The sequence below is a fragment of the Sapajus apella genome, unplaced genomic scaffold (genome assembly GCF_009761245.1).
Source record: "Sapajus apella isolate SASKATOON/1434 unplaced genomic scaffold, GSC_monkey_1.0 scaffold2, whole genome shotgun sequence".
NCBI lineage: Eukaryota > Metazoa > Chordata > Mammalia > Primates > Cebidae > Sapajus > Sapajus apella.
The window spans coordinates 61,714,419-61,736,494 of record NW_022436942.1 but is presented as its reverse complement, the minus strand read 5'-3'; the positions used below and the strand labels follow the sequence as shown (position 1 = coordinate 61,736,494).

At 41.7% G+C, this 22,076-nt stretch overlaps 1 protein-coding gene and 1 long non-coding RNA gene across 2 annotated transcripts in view; one reads left to right on the top strand and one right to left on the bottom strand.

The window, feature by feature from the left end:
• Nucleotides 1–10,227: 10,227 nt before the first annotated feature.
• LOC116565744 lies at nucleotides 10,228–11,816 on the bottom strand. The gene is made up of 3 exons (XR_004275573.1): nucleotides 11,596–11,816; nucleotides 10,683–10,741; nucleotides 10,228–10,324 (listed from the first exon to the last, which is right to left on the bottom strand). It is a non-coding gene; the product is annotated as an uncharacterized LOC116565744 (long non-coding RNA).
• CUNH12orf42 (chromosome unknown C12orf42 homolog) overlaps nucleotides 11,407–22,076 on the top strand; it is a 192,296-nt gene continuing 181,626 nt past the window's right edge. The window contains exon 1 of the mRNA XM_032299490.1: nucleotides 11,407–11,758. The gene's annotated coding sequence lies outside the window, so the exon portion shown is untranslated. The remainder of the gene's footprint in view (nucleotides 11,759–22,076) is intronic.

The window sequence follows — 22,076 nt, the reverse complement described above, 5'->3', positions numbered from 1 at the left end:
AATAAAAATAGAAAATTGGAAGCATACCATGAAAATGACATCTCCAATGACTTAAATGTTGATACGACAAATTCAAAATCTTATAAAGGTTCTGGGAAATAATTTCTCTATGGTTCCCATGTTTGTTTTGGCAGAAAAATAATCCTTCCACTCACAAAACGTGTTAAACTTTGCTGATCTTATGGCCACCTTCTATTCTTTTCCTTGTTTTTATACTTTCACAATCATTAAATGTTTTAAACTTTTTTTGTTTCATAAATTTAAAATATACTTTATACCCCAATAAACTCATTATAAAGTTGAAAAATTATAAATCAAACCAAAGTAAGTTGGGGACCATCTGTATCTCAATTCACCCTTCCAACAATCCTGAAAAGAAGAACTTGGACTCATTTTATAGATAAGGTTTGAAAATGAATGATTTGCTCAAGTTAGAGGGCCAGGCTGAGGGCCCAGGTCCCCCTGCATCCAATGCCCAGAACTCTTACTTCAAACAGGGACCAAGAGCGACGGTAGTAGGGGTTGAGGCACAGCTTGCATTGTCACATCTGTGCCCTCCAGAAGTCATCACATGTTCTCTGATGGGTGAGCTGGGGTTTTTCAACATGCCAGGAGCTTATGTCTTGCAATGACTGATGTTATGTTCATGTCTTAAATTAATGGTTGTGCCTGATGCCTCTTCAAATATAATGAATCTCATGAGTGGAACAGCTTGCTGATTCCATGTGTGTTGATGACAGGTTGACTTTATTACCTGCCCCTACCCTACCAGTTTTTTGGAGACAGGGTCTTACTGTGTACCCCAGGCTGGGTGCAGTAGTGCAATTATAGCTCACTGCAGCTTCAAACTCCTGGATTCAAGAGATTCACCCACCTCAACCTCCTAAGTAGCTTGGAACTACAGGCATGTGCTCCCATACCCCATAAATTAAAAAACAATTTTTTTTGTAGAGATGAGGTATTATTATGTTGCTCGGGCTGGTCTTGAACTCCTAGCCTCAGCCATCCTCCTGCCTTGGGTTCCCAAAGCGCTAAGATTACAGGCATAACCCACTGTGCCTGACCTATTTTCTCCTTTTTGCCCCCCTGACCAATCCCTATTGCTACATACCCTGGTATATCATAGAAAATTTAGAAAGTAGAGAAATGCATAATGCAATAAAAAAGATGTCAAAACATGTATGTGACACATCATCCAGAAACCACTTTGTTGTATGCCTCTCTAGCTTCTGTTCTTTCTTTCTAACCTAGTTGAATTTATACTGTATAAAATCATGCATTACTTTACAATGGGAGTATTTCTGAGAAACGCAATTTCTGAGTTAGGCAATTTTATCATTGTCTGAACATCACAGAGTGTACTTACACAAACCTAGATGGTACAGCCTATTGCTCCTAGGCCACAAAGCTGCATAGCATGTTACTATACTGATTACTATAGGCAACTGTAACACAATGGTATTTTTGTAACTAAACGTATCTAAACAAAGAAAAGGTACAGTAAAATTATGATATTATATTATAACATTATGGGATCATCTTTGCATATACAATCTGATATTGACCAAAACATCACTGTGTGGCAAATGGCTTTGTATGTTTTTACTTCTTAAAAAAGTGTAACCCCCCAGTCACTGCACTCTGCACTGGGTTTTTTTTTCTTTATTTGGGGGTGGTGTTTGTTTTAGCATTTTATAAGATAAATTGTAGAAATTTGAGATCCACTTTGAATAAATGGCTCGTGATGCCTCTTGTTTGACTTTCCAAGAATATGTCTTATTCTTTAAAAGGTTTCAGATCTGACAGAGCAGTTAGAGGAGAGGATCTATCAGCTTTATAATGACCACAACAAGATCATATCCAGGAAAAGCTCCAGGGGTTCACTCAGAAAGTGGCAAAGATCAGCCATTTGGAAACAGAGCTCAAACAAGTTGGGCACAGCATGGAGACTGTGTACAAAGACCTATGCATCCAGCCTGAGGTATCCCGCCTGAGCAAACTCATCCCTCTGAGCAAGCTCAGAGATGGCCCAGCTGAGAGTCAATGTGAAGAGAAACCAGGCAGCCTGCCCTGACCCCACAAGGCCACAGTCCCTGCAAAGCCCATGGTGCTCTTACCATCTCATTTGTGACCCCCTGTAATATGGCATGTCCAAGCAGAGAAGCCAGACCTCTGTCATTTCCCATCATTGCGTGATCAGCTGTGTGGTGACAGAAAGAACAAAATGCCCTGCACCTCTGCTGTTCAGAAACTGTCCTCTCTGTCCACAGCCCTGAGCCCTGCATCCCTGGTATATAACCCCCCCAGGGGTCTGGGCAGTGCTAACCTGGGTTTATTTATTACAGCAGAGCCTAAGACTCAAACATGGACTAGACCACCATGTCCCAGTGACTCACAGCACTCAGATGTGTTCGTTTCTCCTGTGGCTGAAACTACTTTTCAGGTGGCTACCAGTAAACGCGGTCCCTACCACGTCCCAGTGACTCAGAGCACCAGATGTGTTCGTTTCTTCTGTGGCTGAAACTACTTCTCAGGTGGTTACCAGTAAATGCAGCCCAACATTGTGGGGTCAGACGTGTAGCCTCTTCATTTTCCTCTCTTATTCTGCTTCAACGTCCAGCATAAGGCACTCCCCCAAGATAGGAGGGTCAGAGGGTGCACTGTGAACTCTTGGTGTAAGGGGGGTTTAGGCAGAGACCAAGATGGTCTTGAGGAAGTTGATTCAATGTCACACTCCTTCTCTCAAGAAAAGTTTCTATTCCAAGGTAAATGTAGTCTGTTCTATTGCCTGGTTAAAAGTGGATTGGGAAAGACTACAGAGAATTCCATCTTCTTTTTAAGGAACACATCTAAACAACTGCAGCAGGGAAATTTTGATATTTTAAAATCAGTGTCTCTCACTTCCCACTCCATCCGCTGGCTTCCTTTCTAAGCTCGGAATCCAGCCAGGCCTGTCTCTGGGAAGGGACTTGAGAGTTTTGGGACCCTGGCTGCATGGGCTCACTTGCCAGCCATGAATGCCTGGATTCCTGTGACAGCTCTTCCCAGGATCGGGGTGCACATGTCATGTGCACAGGATTTCATGGCCTCCGGGTTCCTGATGTGCTGGACCATGTGATAGTCATCAGAAACTCCAATGCCCCCAGCATGTCTCGGGCCTGGCAGGCAATATCCAGGCCTTTCCACAGTTACTCCTCTTTGCCAGAGAGACCCATCCTGGGGCTGCCTTGCACTGATTCTTCAAGTGGCCATGCTGCAGGCAGGCATGAAAGTCCAGTGTGACCTCAGTGAGCGTGTCCGCCAACTTCTGAAGCAGCTGGTGTCTGATCAACAAAACGCCAAACTGGAGCCTGTGCAGGGTGTATGCCTGGCCGCGAGCAGACAGGACTCAGCAGCTCCAAGCACACCCCACATGATACCAGACCTGGCGTTGTTCAGGGAACCAAAGGGACCCTCCAGGCTGCCTGCACTGGGCAGCACATCCTCACTTCCATGCTGTCCACGGTGATCATGCCTGTGATGGAGGCCTGAAGGGAGAACTTGCCCTTGATCTTGGAGGCCAAGAGACCCCACATCTCCTTCTCTAACAGGAAGCCCCAAAAGTGGCCATCTTCAAGCCCACACTACAAACAGGTTGGCCACAGGCGAGGTGGTGACTTAGGTCTCATTGGATCCTGGTGGTGATTCAGATCCCGTTAGATCAGGGTGGTCCTGTGGAGGGTGTAACTCTTATTCCAGGGGTTATGGCAGGTTCTGGTCTCCATGTGGCTGGGGTCACTGCTGCAGTTGGCCTCTGTGAGCCTGAAGTAGCACAGGAGCTCCCCCTTGGCCAGCAGGAGGCAGGTATTGGTTGGTGCAGAAATAATTGCATTTTGTCATTAAAAGTAATGGCAAAAAGCGCAATTACTTTTGCACCAACTTAATACTTCTGCCACTGCTCTTCGCTGAGGTAGGTGTGGATAGGGTATACGACAAGGGAGAGCTAGACACCCATCGCCAGCCTATAGCCACTGTCCACCCACTTCAGCTTTCAGAGGAGCGCATAGGCCACAGATGAGACCCCAGTACAGCCATATCCTTTGATGGTGGGGCCCAGTACACCCAGATCCTGCAACTGCAATATGCTCCTCCCTATGAAAAACTTCAATGCGATTGCCCAGCAGGATGCCAGGCATGAGTCGCTGTTGGCAGTAGGTGTGGAAGGTGTCCTTGATGAGGATTTCATCTGCCCTCGTCTGTTCCTGCAGCACCAGCGAGTCCTGCCAGTTACACTTGGTATGTGAGGTGCCTCAGTGCCTCTGACCGTGCGCATGACCGTGTCATCCTGCTCAGGCAGCCCTTGGATTCTTGGACAGAGTTCACATGGGGCAGACAGACAGTTGGTCAGGGGCTGCAGATGCACAGCACGACCAAAGTCCTTATACTTGGCTGGTCAGCTCTGAGTCCTCCCACCTTTCTTGGTATTGAGACCCACATATGCAGAACGTGAAGGCTGGGCCTGCAGGTGCAGTAGCCCTACAGAGACGCCTCTCAGGGCCACATGAGCAGCACGAGAGGGGGAAGAGTGAGGACTGTGACCTGGAGGAGCTGGAGCAGCAGAATGGAGCTGCTCCCAGCCATGGCCCTGGCCCCTGAACCCTCCTGATCTGGTACCTTCCAGTTCACCAAATATTTTAATCTTAAAATTCTTGGTGACAGTGAGTGTTTTCTCAAAGATTTATATGTAAGCACCCACAGATTCATGGCTTAAAAAAATGTGTCTGTATTCCTTCAACCTACTAATTTGTCAACTCCTCTAGCTGTCCATTATTTACTTGGTCCTCTCGCTAGTATGATCATAACTGTTCTACAAAGAAGTTGGAGGAATTTTGGCTCTGTTTCTAACAGATTCTCCACAGTTTTGTTGATTGAGGTTTTAGGTGGCATTGACAAGCAAGGAAATGACAGTAATTTGTTGCTGCAAAATTACAGTGGGTTTGTAGTATCCTGTATCACTGTAATATTGGACTTTCAAAACTCATGAGGAACAAAACACTCGCCGTGAACCACAGCCCAGCTCAACATGCCTATTATTCTTTCTTTGCCCATTATACCACAGACTCAAGGTTCTTAAATTGGTTGCATATCAGGATCCCCCGGGGTAGCTTAATAAAAGGAAAGATTGGCAGGTCCCACCACTAGGAAATCTGACTTGGAGGTCTGGGAGAATATCTGGGAAATGTGATCAAGGGATGCGATGGAGAGTCACTGAAGTGAGGCTGGTAGCGGGGAGGGCTGCTGTTTTACATGGGTGGGTAGAAAAGGCTGCTCTGAGGATGTGCAGTTGTTTGTGCTGAGATCTAAATGTTGCCATTCTGTACCTTCTAAGAAGACTGGGAAAGAGTGTTCCTGCAAAGGGAGTGGCAAGAGCAAAGGCCGGCACACATGAGGTGTGTTTGTAAAGGAAACAAGGAAACAGTGTGATTGAGAGATGGGGAGAGCGTCCAAAGCACATCATTCTTTAAGGGCCAGCAGAAGGACCTTGCATTTTATTACAATTGTGCTGTGCTATGATCCGATTTATGTTTTCAAAAGATCACTCTGGCTGCTCCATGGAGCATGGCATGAGTTGGAAGTATTTGGGAGTCTTGTTGAAAGCTGATGGTGGAGATGATGGCTAAACCAAAATGGAAGGATGAGTGGGAGTTGGACCAGTGAAGGGGGTGGAAGGCGCAGTGTTTCAGGAAGAAGATGGGCAAGTGCAAAGCCCTGAGATGCAAAGGTTATTCTAGAAACTGACAGAAGATAAGGGAGGAGTCACAGAGAAAGAAGGAGTCCAGATGACTTAGCTTCCAGGATATCATGATAAAAAAGGTGAGTACAAAACATTAGCCAGAATGGGCTGAAGGATCCTGATATCTTTTGAAGGATTCTGATACCTGGATCTAGGCATAGGTACTTTCCTTATGTTATTGCTTTCAACGTAGTGCAGCTTGCTTTGATTTTTCCTGGATAATTTAGTAATTTGGATTTTGGTCTGCTGATTTTTTAAATGGTGGCAAGTTAGTTAAAAAAAATATTTTTAAAAACTCAATGTAAGTTAAAGAGAAGATATCTGTGGCTGAGTCTTGCTTGTGACTTCCAGTGTGTGGTCTTTGAGCAGCATGAAAATCAACTGAAATGGTGGTTTTGTGCAAATTAGGAAAAGGCCTCCTTTGCTCTACATGCTTTTCTAGAGGAAAATTATCATATTAAATTATATATAACAATGATGGCTGTGATGAAAATGGCAACACTAGCGTTGCACAATGTACACAGTCTGCACAACTTAACAGCTTTGTCTTTGAGCAAGAACAGGTGGGAAGAAGAGACAGGCAAATATCACATGGGAAAGGGCAGTAGTGTGTTGGAGCTAGCTGGCACTGGATCGTCAGAGCTGGCTGTGCACATCTTTTCCCAACTCTGGGCTCACTAACATCACATTGAGAGCTTGAAATCCACCATGGTGGGAGTATTTACCATTTTGCCCCCTTCAGTAGTGGAGGCTGTTCATCCTCTCTCATCCCTATGTCTAGGAACAGAGGAAAGAAAGGGAACAGCACACTTTTGTCTCCTTTTGCCTCTTCCAACCATTGCTACTCTGATCTTCAATTAGCCTCTCTTTTTTTGGCACGCCCACTATGTTGCCCAAACCTCCTTTGCCTGACCACTGAGTAGATTTACTGCTGATTTACCCAAATGAGAGCATTAGTATCTCCCTCCCTGCCCTTTCATCCACTCCAAGGCCCATCGGCCCACAGGGATGATCCCGGAAGCATTGCAGTCTCACAATCTTGTGACTTTACCAACTTCAGGGACATGTCACGTCTGCTTCACTTCAGACATGCTCAACCACAGCCACACCTTGGATGACAAAGCCAACTTTGGAACAGCTTCATCTTTGAAATGTGATTATGGTGACACCTTTTCTGCAAAATTTCTGCATAATGTCTGGAAAGCACTTAGCAAATAATAGATGTCCAAGGAAGGTTTCTTTTCCTGTCTTTTAAAGACAGGAACACAATTTTGAAACCCTGATATTTCTTCTTCCTTTACTTTGCAGTATCATTTGAATTTGACATAAACAGTTGATATTTAGCAAATTTTCTGCTAAGTGGCATCCTTAGGAATCTAGTCCCTTTCCAGTACTTGGGAGCCCCTGGCATCCAATATTTTTGGTGGCAATTGTGCTAACATGCACAACACAATACCCACCCTTTTGATTACAGAACATTCTTGCTGTAAAGTGACACTGATTCTCATCTGATTAATATTTATAGTTTTCACTTTTGGCTAAATGCCAGGTATCTTCATCATGTGAATTTCTCTGGCTTCCCATTCTCTTTTGCTGCCTCTCTTATTAGCTTATTTGTTTGTACGAGTATATCTTTGTTTTACCCGATCCAGGAGTGTCATGCATTCCTTAAGTCATACGCCTTCTACCTGCCGCGGAGCGGGGGGGGGGGGGGGCAGCTTTTAATGGGCAGTTGTATCTAATTGTAAGTGGGCAATGAATAATTTTATGTAACTTTTAAGAGAAACACTCGAATGCTTACATTTGAAAGAGTGTAGGGAAAGGGTCCTTATGGCTTTGATCATTGCTCAATAATTCGTATGCCTGGTTAGTAAATGGAAGGACTATTAGATATCTTTCAAACATGCTTCTCTTTTTGCTATCTTTCTATATCTTCCATTGGCTTCTCTTAGGATCCCAAGATCTATACTCTGACATGTGAGCCATCATTTAAGCAGTTTGCTGCAAAGGAATTTGTGTTTTTCCTAAACTTTTGCAAGTGTGAGAATGTGTTAGCCACAGTAACAGTTAAAATGCTGAAGTTTGTAATATATTGTCATTTAAAAAAATATCCAAACTTAGATGTACCAGAGGTAAAATTATGTTCTCTGAAGCAGGAAGACCATGTACGTTAAGGATTCTATTTTCAAAATCTCTTTATTTTCCATTTCACTCTGAATGTTACTGATCTAATTTAAGTTCTCATTATTTTGTGCTCGGACAATTTCAGTAGCATTCTAACTGCTCTTCCTGACTTCCCCTTTCCTTCCAAACTCACATTCTTATGTCCTATAATGTTCAAAGATGACTCATTGCCAGTTGTACTGATGTACAAACAGTGTTTCAATGAGCATTATAGAGTCCCCAGCCATCCCTGGATAGGGCAAGGGGCCTATCCCTGCTTCTATTAGGACAGCCCAATATGGATCAGTTTTAACCTATTTGAGTTTCTTGCAAGATGCTGCTTAAAACAAGTGTGCTGCTGCTGAAAAGCTATTGGGCCTCAGGACAAAATTCACATTCTTGCCATGGTCGTCAAATCCCTTCTCAACATGCCTCCAAGCCAGCATGCCATTTTCCAAATCTTCTCCATTATTTTGTTTTGCTCACAGTTCATGGCTCACTCATCACTCCTTAAATACAGATGCCCCTAAACCTTTGTTCGTACTGTGATATCATTCCTCAAAAAAATGTTCCCCAGTTTTGGTGTGGTATCATTGACAAATAAAGGCTGTATAAATTTGAGGTGTGCGATGTAATGATTTGATATATGTCTACATTGTGAAATGATGACCATGATCAAGCTAATGAGGACATCCATCACCTCGTATAATTAGCATTTTTGGTGTGTGGTGGTGAGAACTGTCTTAGCATTTTCAAGTATGTAATACAGCACTATTAATTTTAGTCACCATGATGTATATTAGATCACCAGAGCTTGCTCATCTTATAACTGAAGGTTTACACCTTTTGACTAACATTTCCCCATTTCCCTCCCTCCCCATCCTCCTCGCTCCCCAACCTCTAGCAAACACCATTCTACTCTCTGCTCATGTGAGTTAGACTTTTAAAAACAGTTTTATTTTTATTTTAAGTTCTAGGGTACATGTGCAGGATGTGCAGGTTTGTTACATAGGTAAATGTGTACCATGGTGGTTTCCTGCATCTATCAACCCGTCACCTAGGTATTATGCCCCACATACATTAGCTACTTTTCCTAATGTTCTTGCTTCCCCTACCCCGCCCTGCAACAGGCCCCAGTGCATGTCGTTTCCTTCCGTGTCCATGTGTTCTCATTGCACAGCTTCCACTTGTAAGTGAGAACATGCAGTGTTTAGTTTTCTGTTCTAGTGTTAGTTTTCTGAGGATAATGGCTTCCAGCTCCATCCGTGTACCTGCAAAGGCCATGATCTCATTTATTTTTATGGCTGCATAGTATTCCATGGTGTATATATGCCATATTTTCTTTATCCTGTCTATCATTGTTGGGCATTTGGGTTGAGTTAGACTTTTTTATGTTCCATATATAAGTGAGATTATGCAGTATTTGTCCTTCTGTGGCTGGTTTATTTAACCTCCTGTCCTCTAGGCTCATCCATGTTGTCACAAGTGGGGAGATTCTCTTGTTCTTTTTTTGTCTGAGTAATATCCCATTGTATATATATACCACATTTTCATATACTGTGATTTCTTTGCCTGGAATATCTTCCTCCTTTTGCCTACTTGGAAATACGTTATTCATTTTTTCATTCATTTGTGCATTCAACAACTATTTATTGAGCATCTGCTATGTGCCATACCCTGTTTAGGTGCCAGGGACTGCTATTATGTAGCCAAACTTGTGACATCTTTTCTATGATATTGCCCAGGCAAAATTACCTGATGCCTCCTTTGTACTTCATGATACTTTGTCATATTGACATTATTTTCTATTTGATTATGTTGCTCTGATTCTCATGTATGTTTTTCTCTTTTTAAGGTTGATATCCATATCTTATTTGTGGATATATTTTTCCCTCTCATAGTAGCTGATTAGATGTTCAATAAGTGAATAGTATTTCTTTTCTTTTTTCTCTTTTTATGAGACAGAGTCTCTGTTGCCCAGGCTGGAGTGCAGTGACGCGATCTGTGCTCACTGCAGCCTCTGCCTCCCGGGTTCAAGTGATTCTCTTGCCTCAGCCTCCTGAGTAGCTGGGATTACAGGCACATGCCACCAAGCCCAGCTAATTTTTTCTATTTTTTTAGTAGAGACAGGGTTTCACCGTGTTAGCCAGGATTATCTTGATCTCCTGACCTTGTGATCCACCTGCCTCGGCCTTCCAAAGTGCTGGGATTACAGGTGTGAGTCACTGCACCTGGTCTTTTCTTTCTTTTTAAATTTGTTTGCACCACTAAAGAGTGAGCTCTACAGGGATGGGGATCTTTGTCTATTTTGCCTGACACATGGTAGGTACGCAAGGATTATTTGCTGAAATTGATGAAGATTTCTTGTTTCTGTAGTGAAGCAAGCGGCTGTAGGAGTGGTAAGAGTGTAGACAAAGGGCATTTTCAGGGGCTGTTGGTGTGCAAAGCTGCACCTCTGTGATGTTGTTGGGGGTAAGAGAGCACTGGGCATCCCTAGCCACTAGCAGTACAGTTTTGGGCCAGTCACTTACTATTTTGGGGCTCACTCCCTTATCTATAGACAGGAGGGTTGGACTCAAGCTCATCCCTTCTCTAAATTGGAATGATACCATGACTGTATGTATTTAGGAGTGCCTTGTAGATCAAAGGGCACATCTTCTTAGAACTCTCAAATTTAATTTATGGAAGTCATAAAGTAAAGGGGTGGGTAGAATTTTATCTTTGGAGCAAGTTTATACATACAAACCTTTTACCCTTCATCTATTGTGTTAAAGCTATGGATATTTTGATAGTTAACTTTTCTCTCTTGCATATGAATGAAAAAAAATGATACATTAGTGGAACTGTATTTTCTGTTTGATCATAGAAAATTTAAAAAATTGCATTTTAATCATAAAATTAGCCTGATTCATGGTGTTCATATCTAGAAATTATAAAAGGATGACAAATTCTACTCGATGATCACGAGATTTTAGCTGGAAAAGATGAACATAGGGTCCATACCACAAACTTACATTTTTTTTTTTAAAGAAATGCAGAAAATGGGTTTGAGTTGCTAAATCAGAGAAGACCGTTGGTTTCCCAAGAGTTGCCAGACCTTTTAATGAGACCTAACAAGAAACAAGCCGGGATTTTTCCTGGCTAGAGATATTTTAGATGTGGGTTTGGGGGGGGAGGGTGTCCATTTACTGCTGAACCTGTGATTCTGCAGAAGAGTATCCAGTAATTTAGCTAGCCCAGAAAAAATATTTATATATTACGGGTTGTGATGAAACCTCAACAACTCATTGGTTCTGTGCAGTCTATGGACAGCTTATGGGCAGGGGGTGGGGGTATTAACTACTCCATTGTTGAGCCACGTAGACTCTTCGGGAACATTAGAACGACTTTTGTTGGAGCAGCTAAATGTCCTTGGCCAGTCGGGGATAGAGACGGGGAAGAGCAGAGAAAAAATTGCTCTAAAGTTTCTAAATCAGAGAGCATGACTTTGGATTAAAAGTGTCCCCAAATGGCCACCGTCCCCATCTACAGCCTCGCTCTGCCCCCTGCCGTTGGCTTGCATTACTCCTGGATGGGCTTCTCTTCTATTGAAAATGGTTTAGAATTCCATGAAGACCAGCAGGTGGAAGGGGAATTTCAGGATTTCTGGGGTTTATTACCTCCAGAACTACCCCCTCCGTAGTTCCGTGGAAAATCAACCCGTTTTGATAAACACTGGGCTCCCCCTGCCCGCCCCCTGAAGAACAGGCGCCACCCATATTCTGACGTTGAAGACTTCCCCAGTGCTTGGCGTCTCGGACAGACCACAGTGTCAGATGAGAGGTGTGAAAGTTTTCTGTGACTTTGGTGGCAGGCGCGGGGGAGGGTCTCGCGGCGAGGCTGCCCCATTGTGGTTGCCCGGCGACTGCGGGGCACTCAGAACCGCGCTGCGCCGCGTCCCCAGAACCCAGCAGAATGCGCCAGCTCCCTCGGAGGAGGCTGCGTGCAGCGCGTCGGGGCAGGGCCCTTGCAGCTCCAGGTAGACGCGGGGAGCGCGGGACTCGCCTCCTGGCAGGGTGAGGCAGGGCCGGACCCTTTGCTCTCTGCTCCTACCCGCGACTCCAGCCGCTCCCGCGAGAAGAGGCAGCCGGGGAGCAAAGGCCGAGGAGCGGCGGCGAGCGGCGGAGCCGCGGTGGTCGCCGCCCCGCTGAGCGGGTCGAGCCGTCCTGGGGCAGAGGGGTGAGGGGCCGAGGAGCGCTTCGCCCCGCCCCAACCCCCATCCCGCCGCCTCGGCCCGGACCCAGACGCACACGCTCCTTAATCCCCCGCCCCCCGTTGCCCAGGCGACGGCCCAGACGAGCAGGTGATGCATTGACAGCGAGCAGATGGTCCCCCGCGGAGGCGAGCGCGGCCCACAATGCGCCCCGCGCGGCGTTGCCACCGCCGCCCTCCCAGCCCGGCCGGCCCGCCGCCGCCCGCATGCTAATACGGACAGGGGGAGGGGTGTGAGGAGGGGCCGGACAGCGGAGGGGCCGGGCGGAGCGGCGGGGGGCGGTGGAGGGCACGCCCCGCCTTGCTCTTTGCAGCCCTGCTCACCTCATTTTACTGAATGCCCTGCCCAGATCTCCGCACCAGGAAAGTTCCTTTCTTTACACCGGGAGACGCTCTCCCTGTCCCGCTTCTCCCCCCACTTCCCCCGCCCGCTGCAGCTCGCTCCTAATTCTCCCCAAGTGGTTAATTTCTATTGAGATAAACGCTTAACCCCTCCTTCCGCGCTCCCTACCCCTATTCTGCAGCCCCTGCCCACATCTGCTCCCTGCTGGCATTTAATATTGAATCTTGGAAGACCAGAGGAATGGATTTACCACCGCCGCCCCCACCCCGTCCCTACTTCTAGAGCTGGCCTTGACACTTGCTAAATGTGTGTAGACATATTATTTATCTCACCCCCCCACCCCCACCTCCGCGCTTCAGGATCTTTTAGGCAATTTCTTTTGGTCTTCCATTCTGGAATTTCAAAAATAAATCACTCTTCTCCCCGTGACAACTGTGCTGCCCCCTCCCGGGAAACTCTCCCATTCACATAACCTCCTCCTCTCATTCATTCGACACCCCCTCCCTTCTTTACCCTATTCACCGCTGTGTGGCAAATTGAGGCGATCTTATACTAAGGGCATGAAAACTGCTAGGCACTATTCACAATTTTAATACTAACTTCATAGCTGTCACATAAATTCATTGCCGGGCCTACTCTATAATGGCCAAGAAGGAACTTTAAGAGAAGAAAAAAAAATCTGAAGACACTGCCGTGGTGTCTTTCTTTGATTTGCAGGTGTTTTTTGAAACCATTACTACAGTAACTGCAGATAGTGTTTTTCTTTATCTGCCACATAGAATACTTAGAAAAAAAAAAAAACAACGCCCATCCTCCTCCTTTTTATTTTACAGTAGATAAAAAATGCCAATAAAGGCTTAAAAAAAGGAGTGGAGAGAGAAAGAGAAAAAAAGACTAGTGAATAAAGTTGGGACAATACGGGGTCACAGAGCTGTCGAAACTAATGTCATAGTGTGGCTGTTGGGCAGGCATACAGAAAACTTCTTGTTTCTTGATTTTTATGGAGATTTGGTCTAAGGCATGGAGCACTCTCTGAACAGGTTTAGAACAAGTGGCAAAGAAAGAACTCTTCACAATAAACTCCCTTCTGATGGGCTTTATGCCCACAAACACCTGTGATTTACAAAGAGGCATTGCGGAGGACAAAGGGAGGCGAGAGGGCCAGGCTATTGTGGAGAAATGATGCCTCATGTACACATGGTCCTAAAAGAGTGTTGTTTTATTTTAAAACTTGTCTTAGATCCTTGCTATGCAAACTTACAAAGAGAAAAGAAGCATTAGACTCTTCTAGGGGCTATAATGACTTTTTCAAATGTTTCTAACTCATTTTGAGCCTTCATTTTGATAAATTCTTACACTAGTGAATATTGTACTTACTGGAATTCAAGAAAGGATGACTTATCTTGAAGGTGAAGTTAGAAAAAATTATCTAAGACTTAGAAATAAGTAGTAAGAATGTTTGCTTTGGGGGTATATAACATTTACACTTATTTAAAAATTTTATAAACTTATTTTTTCATAAATGCTAATACTTTCATGCCTATTTCCTCTTAATTTCTTGTCTTTTTCTCCGTTTGCTTTAAGGTTTTTTTTTTTCTTTTGTGCCTCCCTTTTTAGCTTTTGCTTTTTTGTGTGTTTTTTGTAGTTTTCCCCGCAATAATTTAGAGAGGTGGGCAAAAATATGAAGACATAGGGGATAAAATAAAGAGCTGCAAGTTGGGGAAGATTCCCTTTGGTTAGAGTGGCCAGTCCTCTCTGAGGAAATCACATTTCAGCTGGGACCTAAAGCAAGTGAGAGAGTGGGGGGGGGTGGACACCAAGCAAGCAGAGGCATGTGCAAAGGCCCTGAGGCAGAAAAGAACTCAAGGATCCTGAGTCACTGAAGCAAGGCAGGTGTGGCTGGAACATTGTGAGTGTGGAAAAATACTGCAAGATGAGGTTTCAGAGATTAACCGGAATCAGATCATCAAAAGCTGTGTCAGACAGGGAAAAGACTGGATCTTATTCTAAGAGAAATAGGAAGCTACTGAAGGATTTTGAGTGAGGGATCTGTGTGATTGTATTTATATTTTAAGATCATTACCTCTGCTGTGTAGAATATGAATTGAATAATGGAAAGAAGGGGAAGTGCCACAAGTAGTTAGGAAGCTGTTAGAAGGCTGTTGTAGTAATCCAGAGAAGAAATAGCAGTATCCAGGATTAAGGTGGTGTTCATGGAAATGAAGATGGATTTAGTATCTTCTTTAGAGAAAGAACTGATGAGAGTTGATGGATGAGAGTGCTTGCGTGGGGTGATGAGGGAAAAGGAGGAACTAAGGATACCACATCAGGCTGAACTACTTGGCAGATGGTGGTACACATTGCTGAGATGGGGAAGAGAATCAAGATGGGAGTGCGGATCAAGAATTCAACTTGTTAATTTTGAGCTGTTGTTGAGGTGGCCAAATGGAGAAGGTGGGCCTGGGGACAGACACTTGACTTACCCTGTGCCTTTGTGCTTTCCCAGGCTTCTGGGGATCTATGATGTGGTGCGGCATGAAGGGATGAGCTGGGCTGGTAAGATTTCCCACTTCCTGAGTCTGAACTGGAAATACTGAGATAATCTGGCAGTTTGCCTCAGGGAAGGAATTGAAAAGTGATGAGCTGGAGAAAGAACCATTAAAGATCATGATCAAATGGGCTGGGTGTGGTGACTCATGCCTGTGATCACAACACTTTGGGAGGCCGAGATGGGTGGATCACCTGAGGTCAGGAGGTTGAGACCAACCTGGCCAACATGGTGAAACACTGTCTCTACTAAAAATACAAAAAAATTAGCCTGGCGTGGTGGCAGGTGCCTGTAATCCCAGCTACTTGGGAGGCTGAGGCAAGAGAATCACTAGAACCTGGGAGGTGGAGGTTGCAGTGAGCAGAGATTGCGCCACTGCACTCCAGCCTGGGCGACAGAGTGAGACTTTGTCTCAAAAAAAAAAAAAAAAAGAAAAACAAAAGATAATGATCAAACGGATGAAATGAATAAGCAGAAGCCTATGAAACACTGTTGAGGGAGAGGAAATTTTTGTTAAAGGTTAAAGAAGCTAGCAGAAAGGAACAAGTTTATAGAAAGAAGATATTTTATGTGACTAGAGGAACATTAGGAAGAAGACCTGTAAAATTAGGCAGTTGAGGCCTTTACAGTTGCTTTTGACCCAGACTGCATCTCTTTTTTCAAACTATGAAACAAGAACATGCAATTTGCTGGATAGTGTACTTAGGATAAAGATAAACCACAAACACATAAAAGGGCCTGGCAGGGTGGCTCACGCCAGTAATCCCAGCACTTTGGGAGGCCCAGGTGGGTGGATCACTTGAGTTCAGGAGTTCAAGACCAGCTTGGCTAACAGGATGAAACCCCATCTCTATTAAAAAATACAAAAATTAGCCGGGCATAGTGGCGCACACCCTTAATCCCAGGTACTCTGAAAGCTAAGGCTTGAGAATCACTTGAGCCTGGGAGGTGGGGGCTGCAGTGAGCCAAGATCGCACCACTGCACTCCAGCCTGGGCTACAGAGTGAGACTTTGTCTAATAAAAAACAATCGAGAACAAGGAGTTTCTAACAAATTGGGGAGATTATGTTTGGGAAGTCAGGAATTCCTGTTTCCCTTCAGAGTCCTAGCTCATAGAATAAAGCCTATTTTGAATCAGCTTATCAGCTTTATTAATGTCCACTAAAATGACTCTCTGAATAAAGGGCTCCCTGATAAAGATTAAAGTTAGAAATGAGGCTTGAATTTTAAGATAGGGTGAGTTTTTCATTCTCTCCAGTTGCATTGACTGAAGATAACTTACAAATTACGTTGGAGAATCTGGGGGTAGAAAGAAGAGTGACTGACATTTGCCAAGGTTTACAAGGTCTGATTCCCATGTAGAAACCAGGAGCTCAAGGCCTGCCATGTCTGTGCACAGGGAAGCAACAGCAGAGTATGAGAGGGGAACACTTAGATTACTAACTCCTGCTAAATTTGGTCCATTAGATGCTAGTCTTTCTTTAATATCGCCAGTTACCTCTTGAGGCAAGGAGTGTTTGTTTCTATATTTTTTCTGGAGAGTACAGCAGGAGTTACTATACCTACAATTCCAAGAAAATTGAATGGATGAACCAGAATTTTCTCTTGTTATAGTACATATAGAGATTTAAACATAAAAACTGCTATGTAGAATTCAGTGGTAAACTATGCAGTTAAAAGGCTCAAGAAATATTATTATATTCGTTGGAAAAAATAACTAAAATTAACTAAAGGAGCGATGGATGACCTGATTAGAACAAAAGTGATAACAAAGATGAAAAATGCTTTCAAATAATTAACTTCCAAAAAAGTTCTGAGCCCACATGCCTTTATGAGTCAGTTCTTCCAATCTTTTAAGGAAACTGAAGTTCCACATTATAGAAATTTAAGACATAACACTGGTGAAAATTTTTTCTAATTTATATGATTGCCAAACTGGACTAAGAGTACAATAAAACAAAATCAACAATTTTATGCATGCCTATAGATGCTAATGTTCTAAAACCCCCACGCACACATCTAATTCATCAGTGCAAGATGTACTACTATCCAGTAGATATCATTTCAGAATAGTTTAATGTTAGGAATTCTAGGAATATATTACAATCATATGGTAAACAAGGAAAATCATATGAAAATCCTATTAAATACCAAATTTATTATAAAACTACTCATAACATTTTATAAATTAGAAACAGATAGATATTTAACATAATAAACTATTTTAATATGAAAGCCATGATCATACTTAATGAAAAACACCAGAGGACTTTAAAATTAAAATTACAAATAAGACAAAGATACCTATCATGCCATTATTATTTTAGATTGTTATAAAAATTCTAGAAAATTAAATAACATGTAAAACAGAAATAAGTCATATAGCCAGTTTAAAAGAAAAGATCACTAATTGCAAATAACATTGCTCACACGTGAAAATAAAATCAATGGATAAATAATCATATTGAATAAACTGATTGAATACCAAATAAATGTAAAATTCAGTAATTTAAAAGTTGATAAGTAAGAAAATAAAATGGGGATTTTGTATTTTTAAGAGAATTTCAGACCAGTTATCCTATATGACTCTCTAAATTGACTAAAAACTGGATAAAATATTTTTAAAACATTGTAAGATACATTTATGAGTTGGCGTAAAGGTAGAAATCCTGAGAAATAACTGAATGCCAGAACTTAAAGGATTTCTTCTAATTGTCAGAAGCTAAGATTTAAATTTTAATGGCAGTACAGAAGATAGGCTGTATTGTTAGAAATAAAGTGGGGAGCTTAGTTGAAACATAAAGCTGGGATCCTAGTGTAAGAATGAACAATACATAAACCTGACATGAAGAATTTGGCAAAAAAAGCTGCTTGATTCAACTTTCACTGTGGGTGAAGAAAAATTGTAACCATCATTTTCGTAACTACAAGTCAGCTCTCATAAATGTTTGAGTCATTATTCATGCCACGTATTTGAGGGTCTGAAAACAAAATTTCAACTGGAGAATTTAATTTAAAATGGCCTGAGGCTGGATCCTTCCTGGAAAACTGTGAGTTAAACACAGGCCTGCTGGGTGCAGTGGCTCATGCCTGTAATCCCAGTACTTTGGGAGACCGAGGTGGGTGGATCACAAGGTCAGAAGTTTGAGACCAGCCTGGCCAACATGGTGAAACCTTGTCTCTACTAAAAATACTAAATATTAGCCGGGCGTGATGGTGCATGCCTGTAATCCCAGCTGTTCAGGAGGTGGAGGTTGCAGTGAGCCAAGATGGTGCCATTGCACTCCAGCCTGGGTGATAGGGCAAGACTCCATCTCACAAAAAACAAAACAAAACAAAACAACAATAACAAAACAAACAAACAAAAAACCCTGAGGCCTTCAAGAATTAAAAAAAAAAAACAACTTTTTTAAGAGCTGTTTTAGGTTCAATGCAAAATTGAGAGGAGAGAGATATCCCTCATACTCTATGTCGCAACAATCCAATCAGAGTGGTACATTTGCTATAATTGATAAACCTACATGCATCATCACCCAAAGTCCATAGTTCACATTAGCATTCACTCTTGGTGTTTGGAATTTTACATGTAAGGTTCAAACTAAAATGAGAAACTCACTGGCCAAACTCACAATACCCACAAGCTAAGAGGTAGTCTGATTGAGAGAAAACAGAAGTAATAGACACCAATTTTAGACCTGCATAGATTTTTGATATCATCAGAAACTATAGTTAGAGGAAAAATAAGCTTGAAAATATGAGCAAGAAACAGATGCAATAAAATAAAATCAGTCATATTGGAAAAATAAACTTATAGAAATATAATTTAAATTGAAAACTCAATAGGCAAGTTAAGTAGTAGATTAGAAACAAACTGAAGAAGAGTTTAATGAACTGGAATGTAAGTCTACGAGATTATCCAGTGGCTAGAAAGATAGGAGATAAAAAACAAAAAATAAAAAGAATGAGTTGGCTGGGCATGGTGGCTCATGCATGTAATCCTAGCACTTTGGGAGGCTGAGGCAGGTGGGCTCAGGAGTTTGAGACCAGCCTGGCCAGTATGGTGAAACCCCATTTCTACTAAAAGAAACTACAAAAATTAGCTGGACATGGTGGTGCACACCTGTATTCCCAGCTATTCAGGTGGCTGAGGCAGAAGAATCACTTGACCCCAGGAGGCAGAGGTTGTAGTGAGCCAAAATTGCCCCACTGCACTCCAGCCTGGTGATAAAGCGAGACTCCATCTTAATAATAATAATAATAATAATAAAGAAAAAGGTCTAGCAAATTTAATCAGAATTCCACAAGGAATTCTGAAACCCTTCTCAGAATTATTCAAAGATATATATCCTAACATACAGCAAGTCCAGCAAATCACAGACAGGATACATAAAAGCAATTCACATCTAGATTCACCAAAGAGAAACTAAAAATCCACATTCATATACACAAAAGATCTTAAGCCACAGAAGGGACAAGCAAGACTAGAAACAAAACAAAATAAAGCAAAATGCAAAACAAAACCCAACACACTGTAGAGAATAGACATTGGCAAGAGACTGACCACTATCTTTACAACAGAAATAATGAAAACTATAAGATGGTGGAATAATAACTTAAGTAGACAAAGAGAAAATAATTGTCAACCTAGAACTACACATCCAGCAAAACTATATTCAAGTGCAAGGATAAAATAAAGACATTTTCAAACAAACCTGAGAGTTTACCACCAGTAGACCCTCACTAAAGGTGATTCTAAAGGATTTTCTTTAAGAAGGAAAAGTGTAATCCCAGACAGAGCTGAGATGCAAAAAAGACTGATTATGAAGTATATTGATAAGTATATGCATAAATCAAAATAACAGCTGACTGCATAAAATAAGAACAATAATAATGACAATGTCTAACTTGTGGAGGGAAAGAACAGCAATTTAGAGATCTAAAATATGGGACAACAGCTTTCAATTTGGCAGAGGGGTGGTCAGTATGAAAGATCCTTGTTTTATTTACAAGTATTAAATTTATTAAATATTTAGATTTTAAGTTAGTATACATGTTTTAGTATAAAGGTAAAATTGTATGAATCACTTCTTTTTAAAAAAAATTTATTATTTTTTTTTGTTAAAAGAAAATGAGATGGGGTGTTACCATGTAGACCAGGCTGGTCTCGAACTCATGACCTCAGGTGATCCACCCATCTCAGTCTCCTAAAGTGCTGGGATTACAGGCGTGAGCCACCACACCCGGCCTGTATGAAAAACTTCTAAGACACAGAGGGGAGAAACTAGAAAAAGAAAAAGAAAAAATAATTTAGTCAATTATAAAAGTGTAGGGGGTCGGGGGGGAAAAGAACCCAAACAAAAAATAGAAGAGCCAGGACAAATAGGTAACTAGAAAGCACATATAAGATGGTAGAAGTAAATCCAAATATATCCATTATCATAATAAATAGAAAAGGGTTAACCTTCTCAGTTAAAAGAAGTTTGTCAGATTGTATTTTTTTAAAAGCAATTAGCTTTATGTTGATTTTAAGAAACACACCCCAAACCGTAAGACACAAAAATGTTAAAAGTTCAAGTACAGAAGAAATATGTAGTAAACCCCCAGGAAATGTAGCCCACAAAAATACCAATAAAGAGTTTAGAATGAATGTCTTCAGCATTTGACTTCTGTACTTCCCTTTATTCTTAAATAGAGACAGGCTAAATTTCTTTTCTTCTGTTGAGATATGAGTAGGATTAGGAAGTGATAGCCTCTTGATCATTTAAGATTTTGCCAGTATGGTATACATTTCTTCAGTTTCATAGAGAATAAGTTTTTCCTTACTTACTTTTGGAATTTTTTCATGACAGAACAGAGTAACTAAAAATACTTCTTTAGCCAAATACATAATACCATATTTTATTTTTGGACATTACTTATCACATAATGGTATAGGTTTTACCAAAACTAACAAAAGCTGCTATAGCTATAGTAACATCAGACTAAACACTTCCTTTTCTTTTTCCTTTTTTTTCTTTTTTTTTGAGATAGAGTCTTGTTCTGTTGTCAGGCTGAAGTGCAATGGAGCGATTTCGGCTCACTGCAACCTCCAACCCCTCGGTTCAAGTGATTTTCCTGCCTCAGCCTCCCGAGTAGTTGCGATTACAGGCCCGGCTAATTTTTGTATTTTTAGTAGAGATGGGGTTTCACCATCTTGGCCAGGCTAGTCTTGAACTCCTGACCTCAGGCAATCTGCCCACCTCGGTCCTCCAAAGTGCTGGGATTACAGGTGTGAGCCATGGTACCTGGCCCAGACTAAACACTTTCTAAGGAAAAACATTGGTAGAGATAAAGAAGAGAGCTATATAATAAAATGGTTTATTAAGAAGATGTAACTCTGAACTTTTATGCAGCTAATTATAAACTCTCAAAATTATAAAAATTGACTGAACTACGGAAGAAAAATAGAAAGACCCAATACATTAGTGGGCGATTTTAATATATTTCTGTCAGAAATTAATAGACCAAGCAGATAAAAAATCAATAATATAGATGATTTGAACATAATAGGCTTGATGTAATGAACAGTTATAGATTACATCCAATAATTCAAAAATATTGAATCTAAGCACATATGAAATATTTATTTAAATTGGCTACATGGAGACTGTAAAATTCTCCTCAATAAATTTCAGAGAATTGATGTCAAACAAAGCTTATTTTTGGACCAAAATGTAACCAATTTAGAAATTAATAGCAAAAAGATAATTGGGAAATATTATACATTTAAACAACATATGGGTTAAAAAATCATAATTCAAAAGCATTAGAAACGAGTGATAATAAAAGTGTTATATTTCAAAACATTGGAAGCAGGCAAAGTAATATTAGAAGAAAATACAATTATTTAAATATGTTAGTAAAGAAGACTAGATAGTAAATTAAAAACACAAGAATAGCAGAATAAGCCCCCAAAACGTATAGGAAAGAAAATAAATAATTTAAAAAAACCACCCCGC